We start from the raw sequence: 20,035 nt of genomic DNA on the forward strand, positions 1-20,035 counted from the left end.
TAATTGTAACCCCTCTGTACAGTATGTTCACAAAAAATTAAAATTAAATAAAAAAAAGAAATGGGAAGTAAACCAAAAAATAAAAACAAAGAAAGATCTCTTTGTCAGCTAGTTTGGCCTTCCTGTGTCCATATTTGGACAGATATTCAACAGTTGTTCCCTTATTAAAATCCACAAAGGACTGGCTTAGATCCAGCATGTTGTCCAGTTGTTCAGGTGGTTTTAAGCCCATTAAAATATGCAATGTTTTCGTGGCTGAATTACTTTGTTTTACTCTAAACAGATGCTGCTACATTAGCACAGAGTGTCACCACCTTGTCCCCTGGTGTGGCAGGTGTTCTGAAATGACATCAACAAAAAGTTCTTTCTATCCAGCCATCTATCCACTCTTCCACTTGCCAATTCCTTCACCTACCCAGCCACCTCATTATCTTTCTATCCACTTTCTACCCTCCCACCCATCCATCCATCCATTAATAAGAATGAAAAGTTTATTTTGGCATAAAGTTTCAGCAGTTTCAGCCGTGATTGCCTCACACATTGCTTTGGAACTGTGCCAACATAGACCGTCCTGGGAGCATGTGGTGGAGAAGGCCTGTTTACCTTCTAGCAGCCCTGACTTCCTCCCAGAAAGCCCCACCTTCTAAGGGTTTACCTCCTCCTGATAGGCTGGTGATAAGACCTTGAATTGTTTAATGAATGAAACTCTGAGGATCATTTAAGACCCAATTGATAACAATAATATTTTCACAATTAAATTTCTCTCTCTCTCTCTCTGTGTCTCTGTCTGTCTGTCTGCCTGCCTGCCTGTCTGTCTGTCTGTCTGTCTGTGTCTGTCTGTCTGTCTCTCTCTCTGTTTTGGAGAAAGGATAGTTCTCCTGGATTTTTTGTTTTCTTTTTGCCTGTGCTGGGGCTTGAACTGTGGTTCTGTCCCTGAGCTTCTTTGACTCGAGATCAGCGCCATATGACTTGAGTCACAGTGCCAATTCTGGCTTTTTTTCCCTGAGTAGTTTATTGGTGATAAGAGTCTCACACACTTTCCTGCCCAGGATGGCTTTGAACTGCGATCCTCAGATCTCAGCCTTCTGACTGGCTAGGATTATGGGTGTGAGCTACTGATGCCCAGTTGGATTAATTTTTTTTTTTTTTTTTGGTCCAGCGTGGGGCCTGAACTCTGGGCCTGGGCTCTGTCCCGTAGCTCTTCAGCTCAAGACTAGCGCTCTACCACTTGAGCCACGGCGCCACTTCCAGCTTTTTTCTTTTTGCTTATGTGGTGCTGAGGAATTGAACCCAGGGCCTCATGCATGCAAGGCAAGCGCTCTACCACTGAGCCACCTTCCCAGCCCCTGGATTAATTTTTTTAGCCTTCTTTTTCCTTCCTTGTCTTTCTCTCCTCTATCCCTTAAATAAATATGCATATAAGAAGTTAGTCCTGTAGCATCTTGCTTAAGAATATGGATTCTGCAACCGCTTCCCTGGTTTGAATCCTGCTTGGCTTTGATGTTGTGGCAAGTTTCTTAACTATCCACATCTCAGTTTCCTGATGTGTACAGTTGGAACAAGAATTGCTTCTGCGTCATAGGATTGTGATAAAAAAAAATTACAAGACTAATTAGAAAGCACTTGAAGTGCCAGACACATCATGATTATGTCAGACTTAGTAATCATCAAACCCAAATAGATATGTGTCATATCTATCCTGAAGAATTACTTGTGTATTTTCACAGCAGGAGTGACTGATTTCTAGTCACAGCATTGGGTAGAAGAGATGAGCTCTGTAGCTGCTGATACCTCACTCTATGTTGAGAAAAAGCCAAGAAGGTATTCTGTTCTACTTGTCGTAATAACCCAAACCTCCTGAACATTTGGTGTCGGCTCAGCAGCATGTTATGTATGTGACACTGATTATCTCATTTAAGGCTAGGAGAAATTTGGTGGGTTTGTTCCCATACTCATATTATGGAAGAGGAAAAGTTTGGGAGGTGGAAAGTTATCCCAGCTAGGAAGGGGCTGAACACAGGCTGTGAGATTTCTCAGCCTACAGCCAGCGTGCTATGGCCTGCCCAGCTGCCCTCACAGCAAGCAGGTGAGCTAGCCTGCTTTATCAGGACAGTTACATCATCTCCTGCATTGATAATAAGTCTAGGAATGCCCCACCCACCCACCCTACTCTTTCTTTCTCCACCAATAATTGGGCTTGAATCAGCCTCATGCTTGCTAAGCAAGTGTACTACTTGAGCTAAACCCTTAGCCTTTTATGTTTTAGTTATATTTAGGGTTTTATGCACTTATATTTAGAGTCTCATACATATTCTACAGGGTCTCATACATATTTTATGGGGTCTCATGTATTTTTTTCCCTACTGTGGCAAGCCTCAGACCATGATCTTCCTATTTGTACCTACTGTATAGCTAGGATGCAGCCTTAATAAACCTCCTGAGTAGCTGGGATCACAGGCACGCTCCACCATTCCCAGCTAGGATTGCATTTTTTTTTAAGGGCAGTTTTAATATTGTTGAATGTGTATTTTTAAGTTGCATTCCCCAAATCAAGAACCAAATTTATAGCTTGTTTGTTTATTTCCTGTGGTTTATGAAGCTATTTAATGTGGAAACCATTTTATACCTTTAAAAGAAATTAATTTTCTTCCTTCCTTCTTTCCTCCCTCCCTCCCTCCTTCCCTCCCTCTCTCCCTTCCTCTCTCTCTCTCTCTTTCTTTCTTTCTTTTTTTTTGAGATTGGGCCTTGCTATGCAGTCCAGGCTGGCATGGAATTTACAATTCTCCTGTCTCAGCTGTGCAAGGATTATGGTTATAAATGTGTATACTTTTCTTCCAGTTGAGGTTGATACTAACTTAAGCCAGTAAGCCCAGCAGGACTCTGGTCCTTGAGCTTTCAGTTGCTCATTGGATGATACCCTACCCATTATTCACACTCCGCTTGTTGTTTATTTCATTCCAGGAAGTGGACCAGAGAAGGGCAGCTTACCTGTTTTCCTTCACATGACTGTCAAATATTTGCAAAGATGGCCGAATGCCATTGACTCATTCCTGTAATTCTAGTTATCCAGGAGGCTGAGATGTGGAGGATCAAAGCCCAGACAGAAAAATTTGTCTCTAAAATAACCAGCACAAAAAAGCAGGAGTGGAGGTGTAGCTCAAGTCGCTCAGCTGAGCAAGTAAGCAAGTAAAGTGAGCCCAAGGCCCTGAGTTCAAACCCCAGTACCAGTAAAAAGAAAAAAAAGGAAGGATAATTTTGAGTTAGTTTTCTTCTCTTTAGACACCAATGATGAGGTAATTTGTGTATCCCTACAGTAGAATATAATATTTAATAATCTTTGCTATCCAGTGATAGTTTCAGGCAGATGGGAGCTTTGCTGTTGTTGGAAACATGGAAGGAATTATTAGTTGTGTTGTAATCTTGAGCTGAAAATTTATACTCAGTTGAGAGATAAGTTAATTTAGCAGAAAGAATGAGTCATGACGCTTGGTCTTGACCTCTAAGACAGGATTAATAAACATAAATTGTTTATTATTTTAGTCACAAAAGCTAGAGTCATGGCAAGTGAATCTTGTTTGCAAGCATTTTGTGTACTTTCAATTAGTTGTCATTGGTTATTTAGACTGTTAAAGAGTCCTGCAGATCGAAAAGTAAAAGGAAATATCTTTCTATTCTGGAATGTTGCAGCTTTGTTTAATGGGAAAAATATTCTCTTACCCTTCTGGAAGAAAATGTTCCACTGAATAATTGATGCTTCTAAAATGAATTTTATGTTACTGGAATAGGTTTCATTATCTAAATGAATGTGAGCTAAGCCCCTCCTCAGTATTAACTATTTCCATATAATAAGCATTCTGAATATAGGAAAACTCAGCTGACTTGATCAGTCTCAGGTGGAGGTTAGAGCATGAATTATACAGAACCAAACCAGGAAAGCAATCAAAATATGCAAATCAACAACTGTCCCTGGCCTTAGTTTGGTTCCAATAAGCTAGAATATAAAAACTGGAAACTTACATAATTTTGGATTGCAAATTTATTATTACACTTTTAGACTCATTTCAAAATAATTTGTAATGTAGTAGCTTTGATTTTTATTTTGTATAAAGTACAGAATGCATTGTGTTTGCTGACAAAGGAACAGAGTAAATCATGGTTTTATTGTTCCCTAGTGTTTCTGGCATATTTTGAATTAGATGTTCTTGCTTCCAAAATGTGTACTTGGCTCAAAATGATATAAATACACTCCATATTCCTGAGTTAATACTTCAAGAAATTCCTTCTTATCTGAGGATAATTAGAATCAGACGGAGGCTAGCTAAAGCAATCTACTTACATGGAGAGTTCACATGTAAAAGTAAACTGGAAGTTATGACGGTAGGTTTGTTCTAGCTTATATTTAACAGAATAAAGAGCGTAAATATCAAGTATTATTTTAAAAGGAGCAATTTTTTGGATAAAGTTTCCAAAATTCTCCTTATGGTGGATTCACATCTATTTTAAAAAAATAGATTGGCTATAGGACCCATTAGACTGAAAAGAAATCAATATGAACTTATGTGGTTTCTTTTCATTACAAATGCGGTCATTACACTGCCTTTTGCGTTACATTTGACATTTCAGTCACATCATAAAGATGACCAATGCTAGTAAAAACTTTCAAAATACTGGCCATTTTTTGGAGCCTTTTAGATGCTTTCATAATTAAAGAGCTTTTTTTTTTCAATCTACCCAGACTGGGTTTAGACCTTGATCCTCCAATATCGGGCTCCTGAGTAGCTAGGATTACAGGTATGAGTATCAGTGCCTGGTTTTAAAATCATTCTTAAAATCTCTGCTACCCACTCTTCACTTAATGATTGCTTCCTAATCAAACTGCATAGTCACAATTACTTTATTTGTTGGGGAAATTTCTAACATTTTATAAACATCACACAACTCTGTGTTTTGTGGCAAGATTTTTCAGATTCCTTTTACAACAGATGTAAGGCATTATATGGGAATGAAGATGAAGACAAAATTTCTGTTAGATGCTCAGGTTTTAGTGTGGTTAGTTTTTAGGAAATAATCTGAGGATTTTGAAGCTATGATTTTTCTGGACAAGAGCATCCCTATAGAAACTCAGATAATGAATTCTTATCTTTGTTTGCCTCTGTAGTACAAGTGGAGAGACTCCATTCTAGTCTCAGTTCTAATTAGTAAATAACCTAATCTGACCATGAATAGGTGATTGATTTCTTTTGGCATATATGCTCTTATATATACCAACATTCTGTGATTCTAAGTTGCTAGATATTTTAAACCTGTCAAGATCAACATTATTCTGCTTTCATAGAATCCTAGAATTTAACAGACATTGGCCAGCTTCTTTCATTTTTTTGTACTCTATTTATATCTATCTGTCTGTGTGTATCTATATTTCATTATTGCTACAGCTTCACCTAATTACCATCAAGCTCTTGGAAAAGTTGTAAATAGTATTTCAGTACTATTAACTTCTGCTCTTAATTCAGTGTTTGTACATCTGTCCTGTCCCACATCTCTCCTTTCTAATGACTTGTGATTTATTGGGTAGATGAGATTAATATATGAAAATAATTCCTGCAATTGGTCAACCAGCTATCTTCAGACATTTTTTTTATGCTGGTAGCTGGTCTTGAATAAAGCTCTTGCTTAGCTTTTTTGCTTAAGGCTGGCACTCTACCAAATGAGTCATAGCTATACTTCTGGCTTTTTTGGTGGTTAATTGGAAATAAGAGCCTCACAAGCTTTCTACCCAGACTGTCTTTGAACTGTGATCCTTATATCTCAGCCTCCTGAGTAGCTAGGGAACAGGCGTGAGCCATATTTGCATACTTTTAGAAGTTTGGGGGATTTTTTTGTTTTTTGCCATATGACCATAGCCATCTTCAGAAGTAGACTTCTTTTTTCTTTTTTGTTTTTTTGAAAAACTTCTCAGACCTATCACAGTTCAAGTTATGTCTCAGGACTGAAAGGCTTTTTGTTGCTGCTGTAAACAGGAAGAAACAAACACTAAATGAATCAGAAGGCGGACAAAGGGAAATCGCAAAAACATAGTATTTACTGCTGCCAGGCTGGGCAGATTGAGATCGGGAGAGCCCAGGAGGCATGGAACAAGCTAGAAGCTCAGGCTGGGCTCTGAATGGCATCCTAAGACATTTGGTGGGCCCTACCATACTCCATGTAGCATTTAATCACTTGGGAAGGTTGAGACCTCTGGCTTGTGGTTGGAGCAGCCGCCCTGGGCAGGGAATAAAGCCATCAGTCATTATTAGAAGGAAGACAGTCCCCAGCAGCAGATGGGTTCTCAGTGGTAAAGGATCCACAGACTGAATTAGCCCATTGCTACATTATTAAAAACGAAGCCCTTTTTATGTTTCTTCAAGATCTTGGGAATTTTCAATGTACCCTTGGGGGAGGGCAGAATCGTTGGTCTGTCTGTTGTAATTTGATTTGCTCCCTGTTACCCAGATGAAGGAAGAGTAATTGGTACAAGGAAATGTTGACTTCAGTCCTGTGGAATATGTGTGTGAGCTGTGTGCCATGATTGTTGATCATAGCTAGTTACAGTACTAAGGAAGGTGTTAGGGAAGAAAGGGAACTATGAATTGTAGAAATTGGGGGTAACTTTTCTGTTCCAAGTAGTCATTGAAGGTGTTTCAAGTGAAACCAGATTAAATCAGATTCAAGGAAGTGCAGGCATGGCTCAAGTGGCAGAGCACCAGCCTTGAGCAACAAAAGCCAAATGTGAGCCAGATGCCCTGTGTTCAAGCCCCAGTACTGGTGCAAAAATAAATTAATTTAATTAAAAGAAAAAAGTGCTGTACAAAAAAAAAAGGTATGGGACAGTGTCCAGGCTCTGAGTTCAACAACCTGTATTACTGGTATGTACACACACATACACAAACACACACACAGAGCAAATTTAGTGAGGGCAACAGGGCAATTTTAATCCTGACTTAAATTACCAGATAGGGGCCAGAGGTGTATTAGCAAGCCATAGGGTACACAGTTAGATGTCCTTGGAGTTCAATTCTCTGCACCTAAGTAAGTAAGTAAATAAATAAATGTAAACTTGTCAAACTAGAGTTTTTGTGGGTTTTTTTTGTTTGTTTGTTTGCCAGTCCTGGGGCTTGAACTCAGGGCCTGAACACTGTCCCTGAGCTTCTTTTGCTCAAGGCTAGCATTTTACCACCTGAGTCACAGTACCACTTCTGGCTTTTTCAGTTAATGTGGTACTGAAGAATTGAACTCAGGGTTTCATACATGCTAGGCAAGCACGCTACTGCTAAACCATTTTCTTTCATTTTGTCAAATTCCACTGCAATAGGTCAAAGGGCAAGAAGGGGTATTGATCAAATAGGAGGTGAGCTGAAGCTCATTTTAGCTCATCCCAGCTCTCATATGGGCATATTTCAGCTTACAAGTTACAGCCTGTAATTCTTAAAACCTTTTGCTTTCCTCCCTAGATTCGAGCTGCATTGGACACTGGTTGTTTTCTAAAATTAAAGAAGCTCAAGAAGAGATGGTGAATTCTCTTTGAGTTTCAACCAACAGGATAAAAGGTAATTACAGATGATTTTAGAATGTGTTTGCCATACTTGGGTGAGGTCAACTGCTATAGTAGCAAATAAGGAAGAAAGAGTTCTGGAGTCTGGAGTTTTGCTCTTGCAAAAATTAACTTAGTACTATTAGGATTTAGTTATGTGACAAAAGACAACAACTAGACTATATTCTTCTTGAAAAGCCTTTTTGGCCAGGTCTATTTAAGGATTAAGGTGTTACCTGCCTAAGCAGTTAACAACTGATACACCCTCCCCCTCTCCCTCCTTTCTTCTTCCTCTCCTCCTTCTCTCCTGTCTTCTTTTCTTCCCTTCCCCTTTGTCTCTCCTCTCCTTCCCACTCCTTTTCTCTTATGGAACCCTGGCTGTGTCCTGCTGAGCTCTATCCCCAGCCAGTCATTTTCTCAGCCCACATTCTTAAGTCTGTCTCCTCCCCTGCCTGTTCTGTGCTGAGAATGGACACAAATGATTGAATGACAAAGTTATAGGGGCTCCTTTTAGTTACACATAAGCTTGATTTACTTTTGCAGTGCTAGTGATGTTGTAAGGTAAATCATCTCAGAAGCCACATTTTAAAATATAGAATATTGGAGTCTTTATTATACAGTGAACAGGCTGCAAGCCTGTTGTTACAAAGGCCTGCTATAGCATACAAATACACATAACACAGCTAGGAAACATGCTAAAGAGGAAAGAAATAACAAAAACAATACCAGCAAGCCAATTCAGCTCCAATGGGGAGCTGAATTGGGACTCCATGATGACTGGAGACAGCCAGGAGACAGGACACAGGACACGATCACAGAGACACACGTGGCATGGAGTCCTGGCAGCTGGGCTGGTCTGGGCCTAAATAGGTCAGCACAGGGGGAAGATCCTCAGGAAATTCCCAGTCCCAGGCACTGGACTGACAGATTCAGTAACCTATCAGCCAAGTGCCTGCCCCTGCCTCCAGGGGTCCAGGCACACCCATTACCTGTGAAGCAGGTGATGGGGTTCGGGGCAATTTCCTTCCCCCAGCATGAAGACAAGATGTCAAATCCTACCATCCACCATGTGGCCAATATGGTGCCACCAGACCAGGCCTCCTTACTACAGTGATGGTAGCACAAAATCTCTCCATGGTCTTTCATTTCTACAGACAGTCACAGTTCCTCAAACTGCCAACTCCTTTTTTCCTTTCTTTTTTAACAGCTGGATTTATAGCTAAGGGAATCATATTTAAATTTGTATTCATTTAGCTGCCTGGATCAAAGGGTAGAGAATGAATGTAAAGAAACAGAATTTCACTTGGAAAAAATTATATTAAGTGAAGTAAGTCAGGCCCAAAGAAACATAGGTCCCATGAAACATAAGTCCCATGGTTTCCCTTATTTGCAATAACTAGTATATGTCTGAGTCAAACAGAAGAGGTTAGATAAGTTGATGTTAGGGAAATAAACCCTAAGATATGTATTCAAATGTTTTTTTCTTTCATGCATTGTTTCTAACACAATAATAAGATTATTTCTTTGTTGCTTTGTATGTCCCTCCCCCACAGTATAACCCTGCTTTCACTGTATTTGATGTCGGTATAATTTGTGGAGGGGAAGGGGGAAAACAAATTGTTTAAATAGGGATACAGGTGGACCCATTGCAACAATGAGATGTACAAGTCGTTATGTCAAAAACAAACTTTACAACTTTGGAGGGGGGGAGGAGGGTTGGAGTAGGGGGTGGGGGGGAAGGATGGGATTGGAAGGGGAAACAAAGGAGGAGGCTACAATGCTTGATAAGAAATGTACTCACTATCTTGCCCATGTAATTGTAACCCCTCTGTACAGTATTTTCACAATTAAAAAAAAAAAGAAACAGACTCTCTCCTTATGTCCAATACAAGTCTATCACTTGAACTTAAACTCCCTGAGGAACAGTGTTTGGAGTGGAGCAGGTGCTCAGTAAACAGTTACTTAATAAATTAAATAAGGCATTTCTCTGACCAAACCAGAAGTTCGTTGGGGAGAGGATCAGTCAGTGTGACTGGACTGACAAGGCAACTTCTTTCTGCACTGGCCACTTTCTGTGTGGCCAGATGCTTCCATGTGGGCTCCTCTTGAACATTGTATTGTCACTGTCTGTGATTGTATAAAAGATTCTTTCCAGGTTGCTTACAGGTCAGGAAGCAGAAACTGAGTCAGTGCTGGTGTCTCTATCAGGCCCCCTTGACAGGCTATGCTGGGCTGACTCCTTAGTCCCTCCCAGGAAAAGATCTGATGGGCTGCCATGACAGAGGGTGGAGAGCAGGAAGGGTGTGCTCCAGTTGTCCCTGAGCCTTCCTCCTCCACTCGGGCTTCATCTTCATTGTATGGTGAGTCACTTGGAGAAAGAATTGCCTGTCCCTTTTGGAGGGTTGAGGTGGCTCCTCTGTTTCCCTTTCCTGCCTGTCTGAGGAGTCATGCTTATGGTATAATAACTACTGTGGCTGAGACCAGGGACCTAGTATTTTATTGCAGCATGCATAATGTCCTTGGCAGCAGATAAGAAGAGACCACTCATGAAGAGACCACTCTGGTTCTGATGCTCTAATAACATCTTTGAATAGGGGCCCCAAGGGAAAGCTTCCATTCTTTCCCAGGCAATCTTTAGGAGAGAGAGGTAGGTAACCTGGCACAACCCCCACGCAAAGCATGGATATCTGGGAAGGAAATTTGGGGTCCAAGGACTTTAAAGTGGATAATGGATGTTTTCTTGTGGGCTGCTAACTAACTTTGTGACAGTTGACTTACATCACTCTCCTTCAAGCCTGTATGAGCTCTCATTCTGTGTCACATAATGGTGCCCACCTGTAAGTGCCCGAGCCTCACTTTGCAGTTCCTTTCACTGCTATGCCAGTTGCCAATGCGATACTCTTAGGACAGTTTTGCCTCCTGTGGGAGGCTCATGGCTTCCCTGCCCTTCAGGTATGCTGTGCCAGCCATTAGGGAGGCCAGCCTGGAAGGTAGTAGTGTCCATGCACACTGGCCACCTCCTCCCTCCTTTCCTTCCCCTTTCCTGCCTGTTCTTCATATGCACAGGACTCACCACCTTTCCTTTTTCTGTAGCTAATCAATTAATTTTTTAAAATTCTTTTAGGTAGTAGTATGAAGGGGTTTCTGGTCAACGTATCAGTTTGTGATCAATGTCACCCTTCTTGATCAGTGTCACCCTTTCCATCCTTCTCCCCATCTTTGCCAACCCTACTCCCCCCCTCAAGCTTCCCAGTTCCATTTTCACATCTGTGCATTGGATATTATGATTGCATCCTCCCTTGCATCCACACTTGCTTGTTTATTCTGTTCATTTGCCTTACCTCTTCTTGATCTCAACCCTGACAAAACATGTTCCACTCTCTAGTATTCATTTTGTTGAATGGTGAGTTGGCTGTTCAAAAGAGTTGCCCCACTGGAATTCTCCCTCCTTTATATCATTGTATCATACTTTAATCAGTATATTTGTGTGTAGATGTATATGACTCTCTATGTTTTCATGTATCTCAACTCATAGTTTGTCTTTGCACTGTTAATCTTGGTCTCTGACCCAAGGCTAAAGTCCAGAGTCTCTGCATGGTGTTCAAGGGCTTTCTGATTCTGGCTCCCATCCTCAGTCCCAGGCAATACAGTAACTGGCTTTCTCAGGTTCACTGGTAGCCATGTAGCCTGAAACCCACTCCCCATTACCTAAATACCTTTGGATCATTCAAGTGCCTCTTCAAGTGTCATTCAAGTGCCTCTTCCAGGAAGCCACCTGGATCTCCTGTATATAGACAGCAAGGGTGGGGAAAACAGACAGAATTCATGTGAGTGTATGCTGTAGATGCTCATCAACTTAGCCAAAGGCCCTTCTGTAACGATGGAACTGGATCTGGCCATAGCATTGTAACACAGTACATAGATGTTTAGAATGTGGCTAGTTTTCTTACCATTCTTTACATCTTCCAAATCTGACATCAGTGCTTTTTGTTTTAGGTTATTATTTTTGCTAACAGAATAATAAAGAAAGAAAGAAATCATAGAAAACAGGGTACTTGTGGCTCACACCTGTAATCTTAGCTAATTGGGAGGCTGAGAACAAGAAGACCAAGATTTGAGACCAGCATGGGCAGAAAAGATAGATTCCATATCAAAATAATCAGTGAAAACAGGGCTGGAGGCATGGCCTAATGATTAATACCATTCTAGCAAGACAAAGTCCTGAGTTCAAACCCAGCACTATACATATACACACATACAAAACAGGAATCTTATTTGCTGTAGAGGAGAGAAGAGAAGAGAATTTTTAAGTGGGAGTTCCCATGGTTTAATCCATGGCTTCTATGGCTCTATCAACAGCTACTTCTAGTCTCATGAAGATATGTCTTATGTACTTCACAATATAGAATGATTAAGTTAGGAGAACAAGTTAGCCCTTTCAGTTGCTTAAAGTACCTTTGGGGTTGGGTATAGGAGTGCATACCTATAATCCCAGCTGCTCTAGGAATGAAGATGAAAAAAAGTGGGGCACATATATCTATAATGGTCAGCTTCAGGCATAGTCTGTTTCAGGCAAAACCTCAAGACACTCCAGAAAAGTAACTAAAAGAAAAATAATTGGCTCAAGTGATAGAAAACATCTGCTTAATAAATATGAGGTCCTGGGTTCAAACTTCAGTACCACCAAAAATTTAAAAAAAGAGAGAGAAAAAGAAAAAGAAAAGGCTGGTTGCCAGTGGCTCATACACACTTGTAATCCTAGCTACTCAGGAGATTGAGATGTAAGAATGCCTATTCAAAGCCAACTTGGGCAGGAAAGTCCATGAGACTCTTATCTTCAATTAACCACAAAAAAAAAGAGCCAGAAATAGAGCTGTGACTTCAGTGGTAGAGCACCAGCTTGAGGAAAAAAAAAGCGATGAAAGAGGGTTTAGGCCTTGACTTCAAACCTCCATACCAGCACACAAACAAGCAACATCAAAAATCAAACCAGTCAATCCAAACAGTTCTAATCTCAAGTATTTGAAATGTTATATTTGAGCTGCCATAAGAAAATCAGTGCTAGGAGGTAGCCTTCCTTTCCGCCTGGATTGTGCTAGAATGCAGAAGAGCCACAGCAGAGGGAGAGCACAAAAAGGGCTCTGTGATTCCAGCATCTCCAGACCTCTTCAGGCCTCTGCTGTATTGATTTATTTCTTTTTATGGATAAATGCTACATCTCCAAATTCTGGATCAATTTCTATCCAGCTCCAGATTTCAATAGAGTCTTTATTCACAGACTTGTGACTCTGGAGAATCCTTGCCCCTTTGCTCTGCAGGTATGGCTGTCCTGACCTGGACTTGGGCATCTGTCCCAGGATGGAGGGAAAATAACTTCCTTAGGGAGACTTCCCCTGCTTTTTTTTAAAATACGTTTTATTGTAAAAATACTGTACAGAGTAATTATAGTTACATGAGTGAGGTAATGAGAACATTTCCTATGGAACATTGTTACCTCCTTCTTTGTTTTTCCCCTACCATCCCTGCTTTTTACAAGCATGGCTTCACCCGCGATTGAGAGTACCTGAGCAGGATGCTCCCTGGGGTGTCTTCTTGAGTGTTTTTGGATGTAGGGGGCAGAGCATCAATGTGAATGAGGGTCTGACATCATTTGCTGGATAATGTGAACTGCAGGATTTCTTAGAAGGTCTTGTTATTCTTTCCCCATGGAGCTAGAAGGCTGAATAGCTGATGAAACTGGCCTAGCTGTCATTCTGAGTCCAAGCACTTAGGTCTGGGGCCAGGCCTGAGGCTCTTGACAGTATTTTTCTATGGTTTGGAGATGTTGATGCCTAACAGGAATAAAGGAACAGGAGAAAGGGAAACCATCCAGTGTGTTTCATGCCTCATGTCTAGAAGCATTACCTAGAGGTAGAAAGAGAATGACCCATGCTTGTGGCATCTGAGCTCCCAGGGTAGGATGACAGCCTCTGGAAGGAGAATGTCCTAAAGTCCTTGAGCATCTGCCATAGTAACTTAGGTAACTTACAGTCCTGTAATTGTTTTTGCTTTGCTGAAATGTTTTTGTGGGTTGTGCAAGGTTGTATATGCCTGTAATCCCAATTACATAGGAAGTAGAGATAGGAGAATCTCCGTCTGAGATTAGCCCCAGGAAAAACATGGCAGACTGTATCTGAAAAAACAATCTGAAAGTTGAGTGTGTTGTTGCACACCCGTAATCCTAGCTACTTGGGAAACAGAGACCAGAAGGATCACAGATCCAGTGCAGCCCAGGCAAAAAGTTCAAGGAACCCTCATCTTAACCAATGAGCTCAGTTCTGTGGTACAGACTTATCCTGCCAGCTATAATGGGAAGTATAAATAAGAAGATAGTCAAGTCTACCTCAAGGTCTGTAGCTGAGCTCAAAGTGGCTAAGTGCAGCTTAGCAAGTGTAAAACCTTGATTTCAACCCTATTACAGAAAAGGAGGGGAGGGGAATGGAAGAGAAAGAAAAAGAAAGGAAGGGAAGGGAAGAGGAAAGGAAGCTAACAGTAAAAAAGGGCTGGATGTGGCTCAGAGGCCCTAAATTTAAACCCTAGTAGTATGAGAGAGAGGGAGGGAGAGAGAGAAGGATATTAGAAAAGTTTTAAATTTTTCTAGTTTGATATGATCACAATTAAATGGTGGATGCTCCAGATACTTTATTCATCTTTGTTTTGAGATGTTCCTGAGGCAAGTGATCTCTGGCTCCAGTGACCTGGGAGGAACTCCTGCAGGCCTTGAGCTAGTTGTCAGTAGATGCTTCCAGGCCCTGGGGTCATGGGTGAGTGCCAGTCAGATCAGGGAGCTGGAAAATCTGCTCCATATGGCCAAATGGGCATTACATCCTAGGCCAATGCCAGCTGAACTAACGCCCTCTGTGTGGCCAGAGGCTGCTGTCAAAAACAGAAGAGCTGGCTATAATTCCTTCAAACCAAAATCCAGCTCTATGCTCCAGGAGCCAGCTGCTCTGGCTCTCTAAGGTGACATCTTAGGGCCAGAGTGGCTTTCTCTGCCTTGCCCAGACCACCCAGATGCTCTTGTGTGTCTCCTCTATTGACCTTGCCCAGAGTACAGCCTCATGTATTATCATGGTCCAAGACTGCTTCAGGAGTCTGCAGGGAGGTAACCTTGCAGAGGACGCCCCACAGTTGCCATGTACCTGTGTTGAACAAGTTAAATAGTCTTTGTTCTTGTAGCTAGGGGTGAGTGAGCTCAGTGGTAGAGCACACATGCAGTGATCCCCTGGGCTTCACTCACCAAGCTCTAAAAGGAAAAAAAATGAAATAAATCTTTGCTCTCTGGCACAGTCACACAAAGTGAAGTTGCATGTGCCTGTAATTCCCAGTTCTATGGGAAGTAGAGGTAAGATAATCTCCATCTGAGATTGTGATCTCGGTGTTCTAAGTTTTGCATTGACCTTATACGTGTGACCTGGGCCGGTTGGCTTGATTAATACAAATCTACGTGTGACATGGAGAATCAGTCCCCTCTCCCCTTTCCCCACAAGATGTCTTCCTCCTAATGAAAATCCCAGAATATGTCAGTTATGTGGAAAGTGGGAATTAGGGCGACTTTGAAAATGGGAAAGTGTCCTGTGTTCTCTGAGTGGGATCAGTGTAATCATATGATGCTGTGGATTGAAGGAAAATGGGAGAGTGGAGTGGCCTTATGAAGACCTTCTCTGTTAGCCCAGTGAGGCCCATTTCAGACTTCCTTTTGTATGTGTGTGTGAGGACTGGGGCTTGAACTCAGGGCCAGCACATTGTCCCTTAGCTTTTTCACTCAAGACTGGTACTCTACCACTTGGGCTACACTTCTACTTCCAGCTTTTTGGTGATTTATTGGAGATTAGCATCTCATGGACATTTCTGTCCGGGCTGTGTAAGAACAGTGGTCCTCAGATTTCAGCTTCCTGAGTAACTAGGATTACAGGCATGAGCCACCAGTGCTTGGCCCATTTTAGACTTCTAATTACCGGAAGTATAAAATAGCAAGTGTATATTGCTTTAAGGCAACCAGCGTATAGTGATTTGTTACAGCAAACCATAGTAAACTGATATGGAATTGCAAAGTAGTTTCTATTTTGGAAATGTAAAACCCTCCTTGTTATTTATGTAATATGGGGAATTTGTAGCATATACTTTGTCAAAATTAATTCTGAGAATTTTCTAAACTAATTTACTTTGACTGGGGTCAGGGCATGGACTTTGTTTCTTTGCTCTTTTACCCTGACAATGTAGATTAGTATTTGCTTTATTCCTTTTTGATTCATATAGAGTCTCGTAATAAAAATCCAAAGCACTTACCTTTTCAAAGAAATTATTTTACACTATCTAGTATACTACTATTATTAGAAATATTGAATTCAGGCTTCTGTTGTGGATAAAGAATACGATACTGTGCATTTTCAGTCAAAGAGGAGTCTTGGCTATAGTCTATGTTGGATTGAAACCAAAGCCATTAGAACAGTCTGGACAACCCTAATCTAAAATCCCAAGTCCCAAATGCTCTAAAATCAAAACATTTCTCACTACTAGCCTAAGACCACAACAAAAAATCACCTACCTGACCATCTAGAATAGGTCACCATCAAAATGAAGGCACATTAACACTGTAAGATTCTCTTGGGCCTTCTGAATAAAGTGAATATGAAACACCAGTGAATTTTATGTTTAGAGTTGAGTGCCATCCCCCAAGTGTTCATTATGTTTATACAAATACCCAAATATTCAAAAGGAAAAATCATCTCAAATGTGAAATAAATTCCAAGCATTATGAGTAAGAGATATTCAACCTGGGCTTCCTTGTGGTCTAAGAAGTCAGAATCCACATGTGATTAAAGCGTGAACCTGCCTTTTCTCTGCTCAGTGAAACTGCTATTATATGTAGCACATTGGGACCTTAAGTCAGCGTCACACAAAAATAATATTTATGATTTGTAGACTAGGTGTGGAAAAATTCTTGTCTGATTTACTGATGTGTTATTAATTAGTGTTTGTATAACATATTTCAGAATTCAGGCAAGTGTTCATTTATTTCTTTACTTATTCTCTGAAGCAGTCTTTGCAGAGAACCTGCAGTGTGCCAGGGCCTGGAGAGACAAAAGTAAAGAAAATGTGGTACTTACCCATGAAGAGCCCACATTCCAGATGAGGATACAGACAAGGGAGAAATAACAACAACAACATAGAAAAGTTGGTGTTAGGATAATCTCAGCTGCATGAAGAAGAGCTGCCAGCTGTATGGGAAAGTCAGCAGAAAGTGGAAACGTTTGACCCAGTGACTTGAAGGACCACAAAGAGCTTGGCAGCTAGGAAAAAAAGGGGTAGACATATATTAATGACCTACTGAATGCCAGGCATGGAGACAGGCACATTTGCAAGTAATTTTTTTCATTTAATTTTTGTTGGTGGTGTTGGTGGTATACTGGGATTTAAACTCAAGGCCTGCTTGCTTGGCAGGTACCCTCCTACCTGAACCATATATTGCCAGCCCCTTTTGCTTTATTTTTCAGATAGTCTCTCACTTTTGCCTAGGCAGGCCTGAACCCTGATCCTCCTATTTACTTTTCCTTCGGGAATAAAAGCTGGAATAATAAGTGTGCTTTACTGTGCCCAACCACTGGTTGAGATGGACATTTTGACTTTTTTGCCTAGGATATGCTTACACTGTCATTGACCTGATCTCAGCCTCCTGAGTAGCTAGGATTATAGGTTTGAGCCATCATGTCTAGCTTCATTTAATTTTTACTCTGTGGAAAATGATATTCCAAAGCTAAATGGGGTAGGATTTATAATCACTATCTTAGACATCATGAGTTTTAGAGGTCTTGAGCAGAGATTGGCTAACGTTTTTCCTAAAGAGGAAATAGTAAAAAAAAAAAAAAATCAGACTTCAAAGGCTTGATAGTCTCTGTAACACTTATTCAGCTCTGCTGTGGTAAAAGGAAAGTAGCCTTAGGCAAAATGGAAACAAATAAGCATAGCTATGCTCCAATAAAATTTTATTGACAAAAGTCAGCAGCCAGCTAGATGTGGCTTATGGTCTATGCTTACTGACCCCTGTTTTAGAATCATAGTTAGAGGTACTAATTTGCTTAGGAGTCTGTAGGTTTCATTAGCTTCTAAAATGAACTAGTGGTGACCTAGAGTTTTGGTCAGTGATAGCTTTAGGAAGTATTTATAGAAATTACAGAAAAAGATAGCAGACCAGATTAGCCATGCAGATTCAGACTGACCCAATTTCCTAGCATTTCATTTCATTATGTTTAATATTTAACAGATCTCTAAGAATCCAGATAAAATATATCTTTAGATCATTATAGATGAGTCCAAGGAGAAACCACACAAATGCAGGCCTGGAAGAGGGCTTGATAGTATGCTTATGGGTGTTTTAACGTGGGTTTTTGAAAAGTAAGAATACAGACGATTTGTCTGGAACCACTGGAAAGAAATAAGGTAAATATTTGAACAAATTACTAAAAACTTAAAGTATAAGCCTCCATCCTGCTGTTTTCTAGAACAAGACAGAAATTGCTGGTTAGTGTAAGGACAAGACATATGTGACAAAACATATATACAAATATATATATATATATCACATACATGTATATATCACATATATATATATATATCACATACATATCTTGACATCATTGCAACAGGTCAGAAAAAAAGTCTGACTTTAATCTCTGATATTGTGGGAAGTCACTAAATTCAGAGACTTAAGTAATTACTGAGAACAGAAGGCAGATCATTCCAAGAGAAAATCCTAAAAGACAGTGTCACAGGAAAACTGGAACATCATGAAAGGACTTAAAAAAATGATACTTAAAAGAAAAAAGTGTACTGAGATCTGAGGATCACAGTTTGAAGCCAATAACAGCAGGAAAGTCCCTGAGACTCTTATCTCCAATTACTAACCCCAAAAAGTCAAGTGGTAGAGCACTAGCCTTGAGCAAAAATGTTCACAGGCAGTGCCCAAGCCCTAAGTTCAAGCCCCAGAACTGGCACTAAAAGAAAAAAGAAAGTGCTGGGAAGCCATTGATTCCCTGTGCTGGTCTTCCATGACTCAAAGGTTTTCTCTCTTGGTTAATCATGGAGAGGCAGATGAGTGAGATAACTTTAGGTAAATAATTTTTGTCTGCAGTAAAACTTTTTTTTAATGTGTATGACAGTCTTGGGGCTTGAACTCAGAGCCTAGGAGCTGTTCCTGAGCTTTTTTGCTCAAGGCAAGTGCTCTGTTACTTGAACCACAGCTCCACTTCCAGCATTTTTGGTACTTAGAGATAAGAGTCTCATAGACTTTTCTGCCAGGGCTGGCTTAGAACTATGATCTTCAGATCTCATCCTCCTGAGTAGCTCAGATTGCAAGTCTAAGCCACTGCTGCCCAGCTCGAGTAAAAGGTTTTAAAAATGAAAAAATAGATGAGGTTTACCAGGTTTGGATGGTTCTGACTAGGTTGAACCATTTTGTCTGCACTGGGAGCAGATGCCCTGGCAGGTGGAAGCCTGGTACCCCTCATGAAGTGTTGGTAAGTGTGCATGTGTTTGCATCTGGTTCTCATCCAACTCTGTGCCGTTGTTCTTAGGATTCAGTTAGGGGAAAAGGAGGAAGGAAGGATGGAAGATGTGGAGTTGATAACTTTCTGGAAGAAAGTCATGTTAGCACACTCGAGTCACTTATTCCAATCCAAACAATTTAAATTTTTCCTTATGTTTGGAATCTTGGGCTGGGATGAAGCAGATGTGATTTGGGGACATGCTCAACATGCTAAAATAATGGAGGAAGCTGAGCCTGGCTGGATACAGCCACTGCATCTCACTCTTAGGGAGTTTAACTTGCTCTTGTTTATACAATTGTATTTGGTCGCTGGCTTCCTTTAGGTTCGAAGCTTTACAGATTTGAGTTCTTTCAATGTCTAAATCTTAGAGCTGCTGAATAAAGTAAATCTATGAAACAAGATATATGCTCAATTTGGATTATGTTAAATAGTGTTTACTTAAAAGATTGTTAATAAGGAAACCAATGCAAGAGTTTTATTTGACTTCTTTTCAACCCAATAAGAGTATTTTTACTGTCATTTTGTAGATATTCTTTGGTTTGAGTGAGCATTAAGTAAATTGGATTGTCAAAACTCTGCCAATATGTTTTGTAAAGCTTTGCAGGTTTTACAAGTTCTGGTGGAAATCTTTGTTTTCTTCAAAGTTCACTAATGGAGCGTGTTAGTCAATTAGTCAACAGCTACCTGAGATAACCCACTTACAAAGGCAAAAGGTTACTTTGGGCTCTCAGTATTGTAAAGTTTAGTCCATTGCTTCGAGTCTGTCAAGGCCTATCCAGGTAGAGTGGAGATATGATGGAGATAAACCAGTCCTGGGCAGAAGCGAAAGAAGGAAGAGACTAAGGACTGATGACAGTGATGATAGAACACCTCCAGGGAT

General features: G+C 40.6%; 1 protein-coding gene across 4 annotated transcripts in view; it reads left to right on the top strand.

Moving 5' to 3' along the window:
• Positions 1-7,502: 7,502 nt before the first annotated feature.
• The window catches only part of Svil (supervillin), a 172,458-nt gene continuing 159,925 nt past the window's right edge, over positions 7,503-20,035 (top strand). For 3 of the 4 annotated variants that reach the window (XM_013014723.1, XM_013014725.1, XM_013014726.1), the window contains exon 1: positions 7,503-7,586. The gene's annotated coding sequence lies outside the window, so the exon portion shown is untranslated. The remainder of the gene's footprint in view (positions 7,587-20,035) is intronic. The other variant, XM_013014724.1, reaches the window with a different exon arrangement.

The sequence above is a fragment of the Dipodomys ordii genome, unplaced genomic scaffold, assembly GCF_000151885.1.
Source record: "Dipodomys ordii isolate 6190 unplaced genomic scaffold, Dord_2.0 Scaffold24, whole genome shotgun sequence".
Classification (NCBI taxonomy): Eukaryota; Metazoa; Chordata; class Mammalia; order Rodentia; family Heteromyidae; genus Dipodomys; species Dipodomys ordii.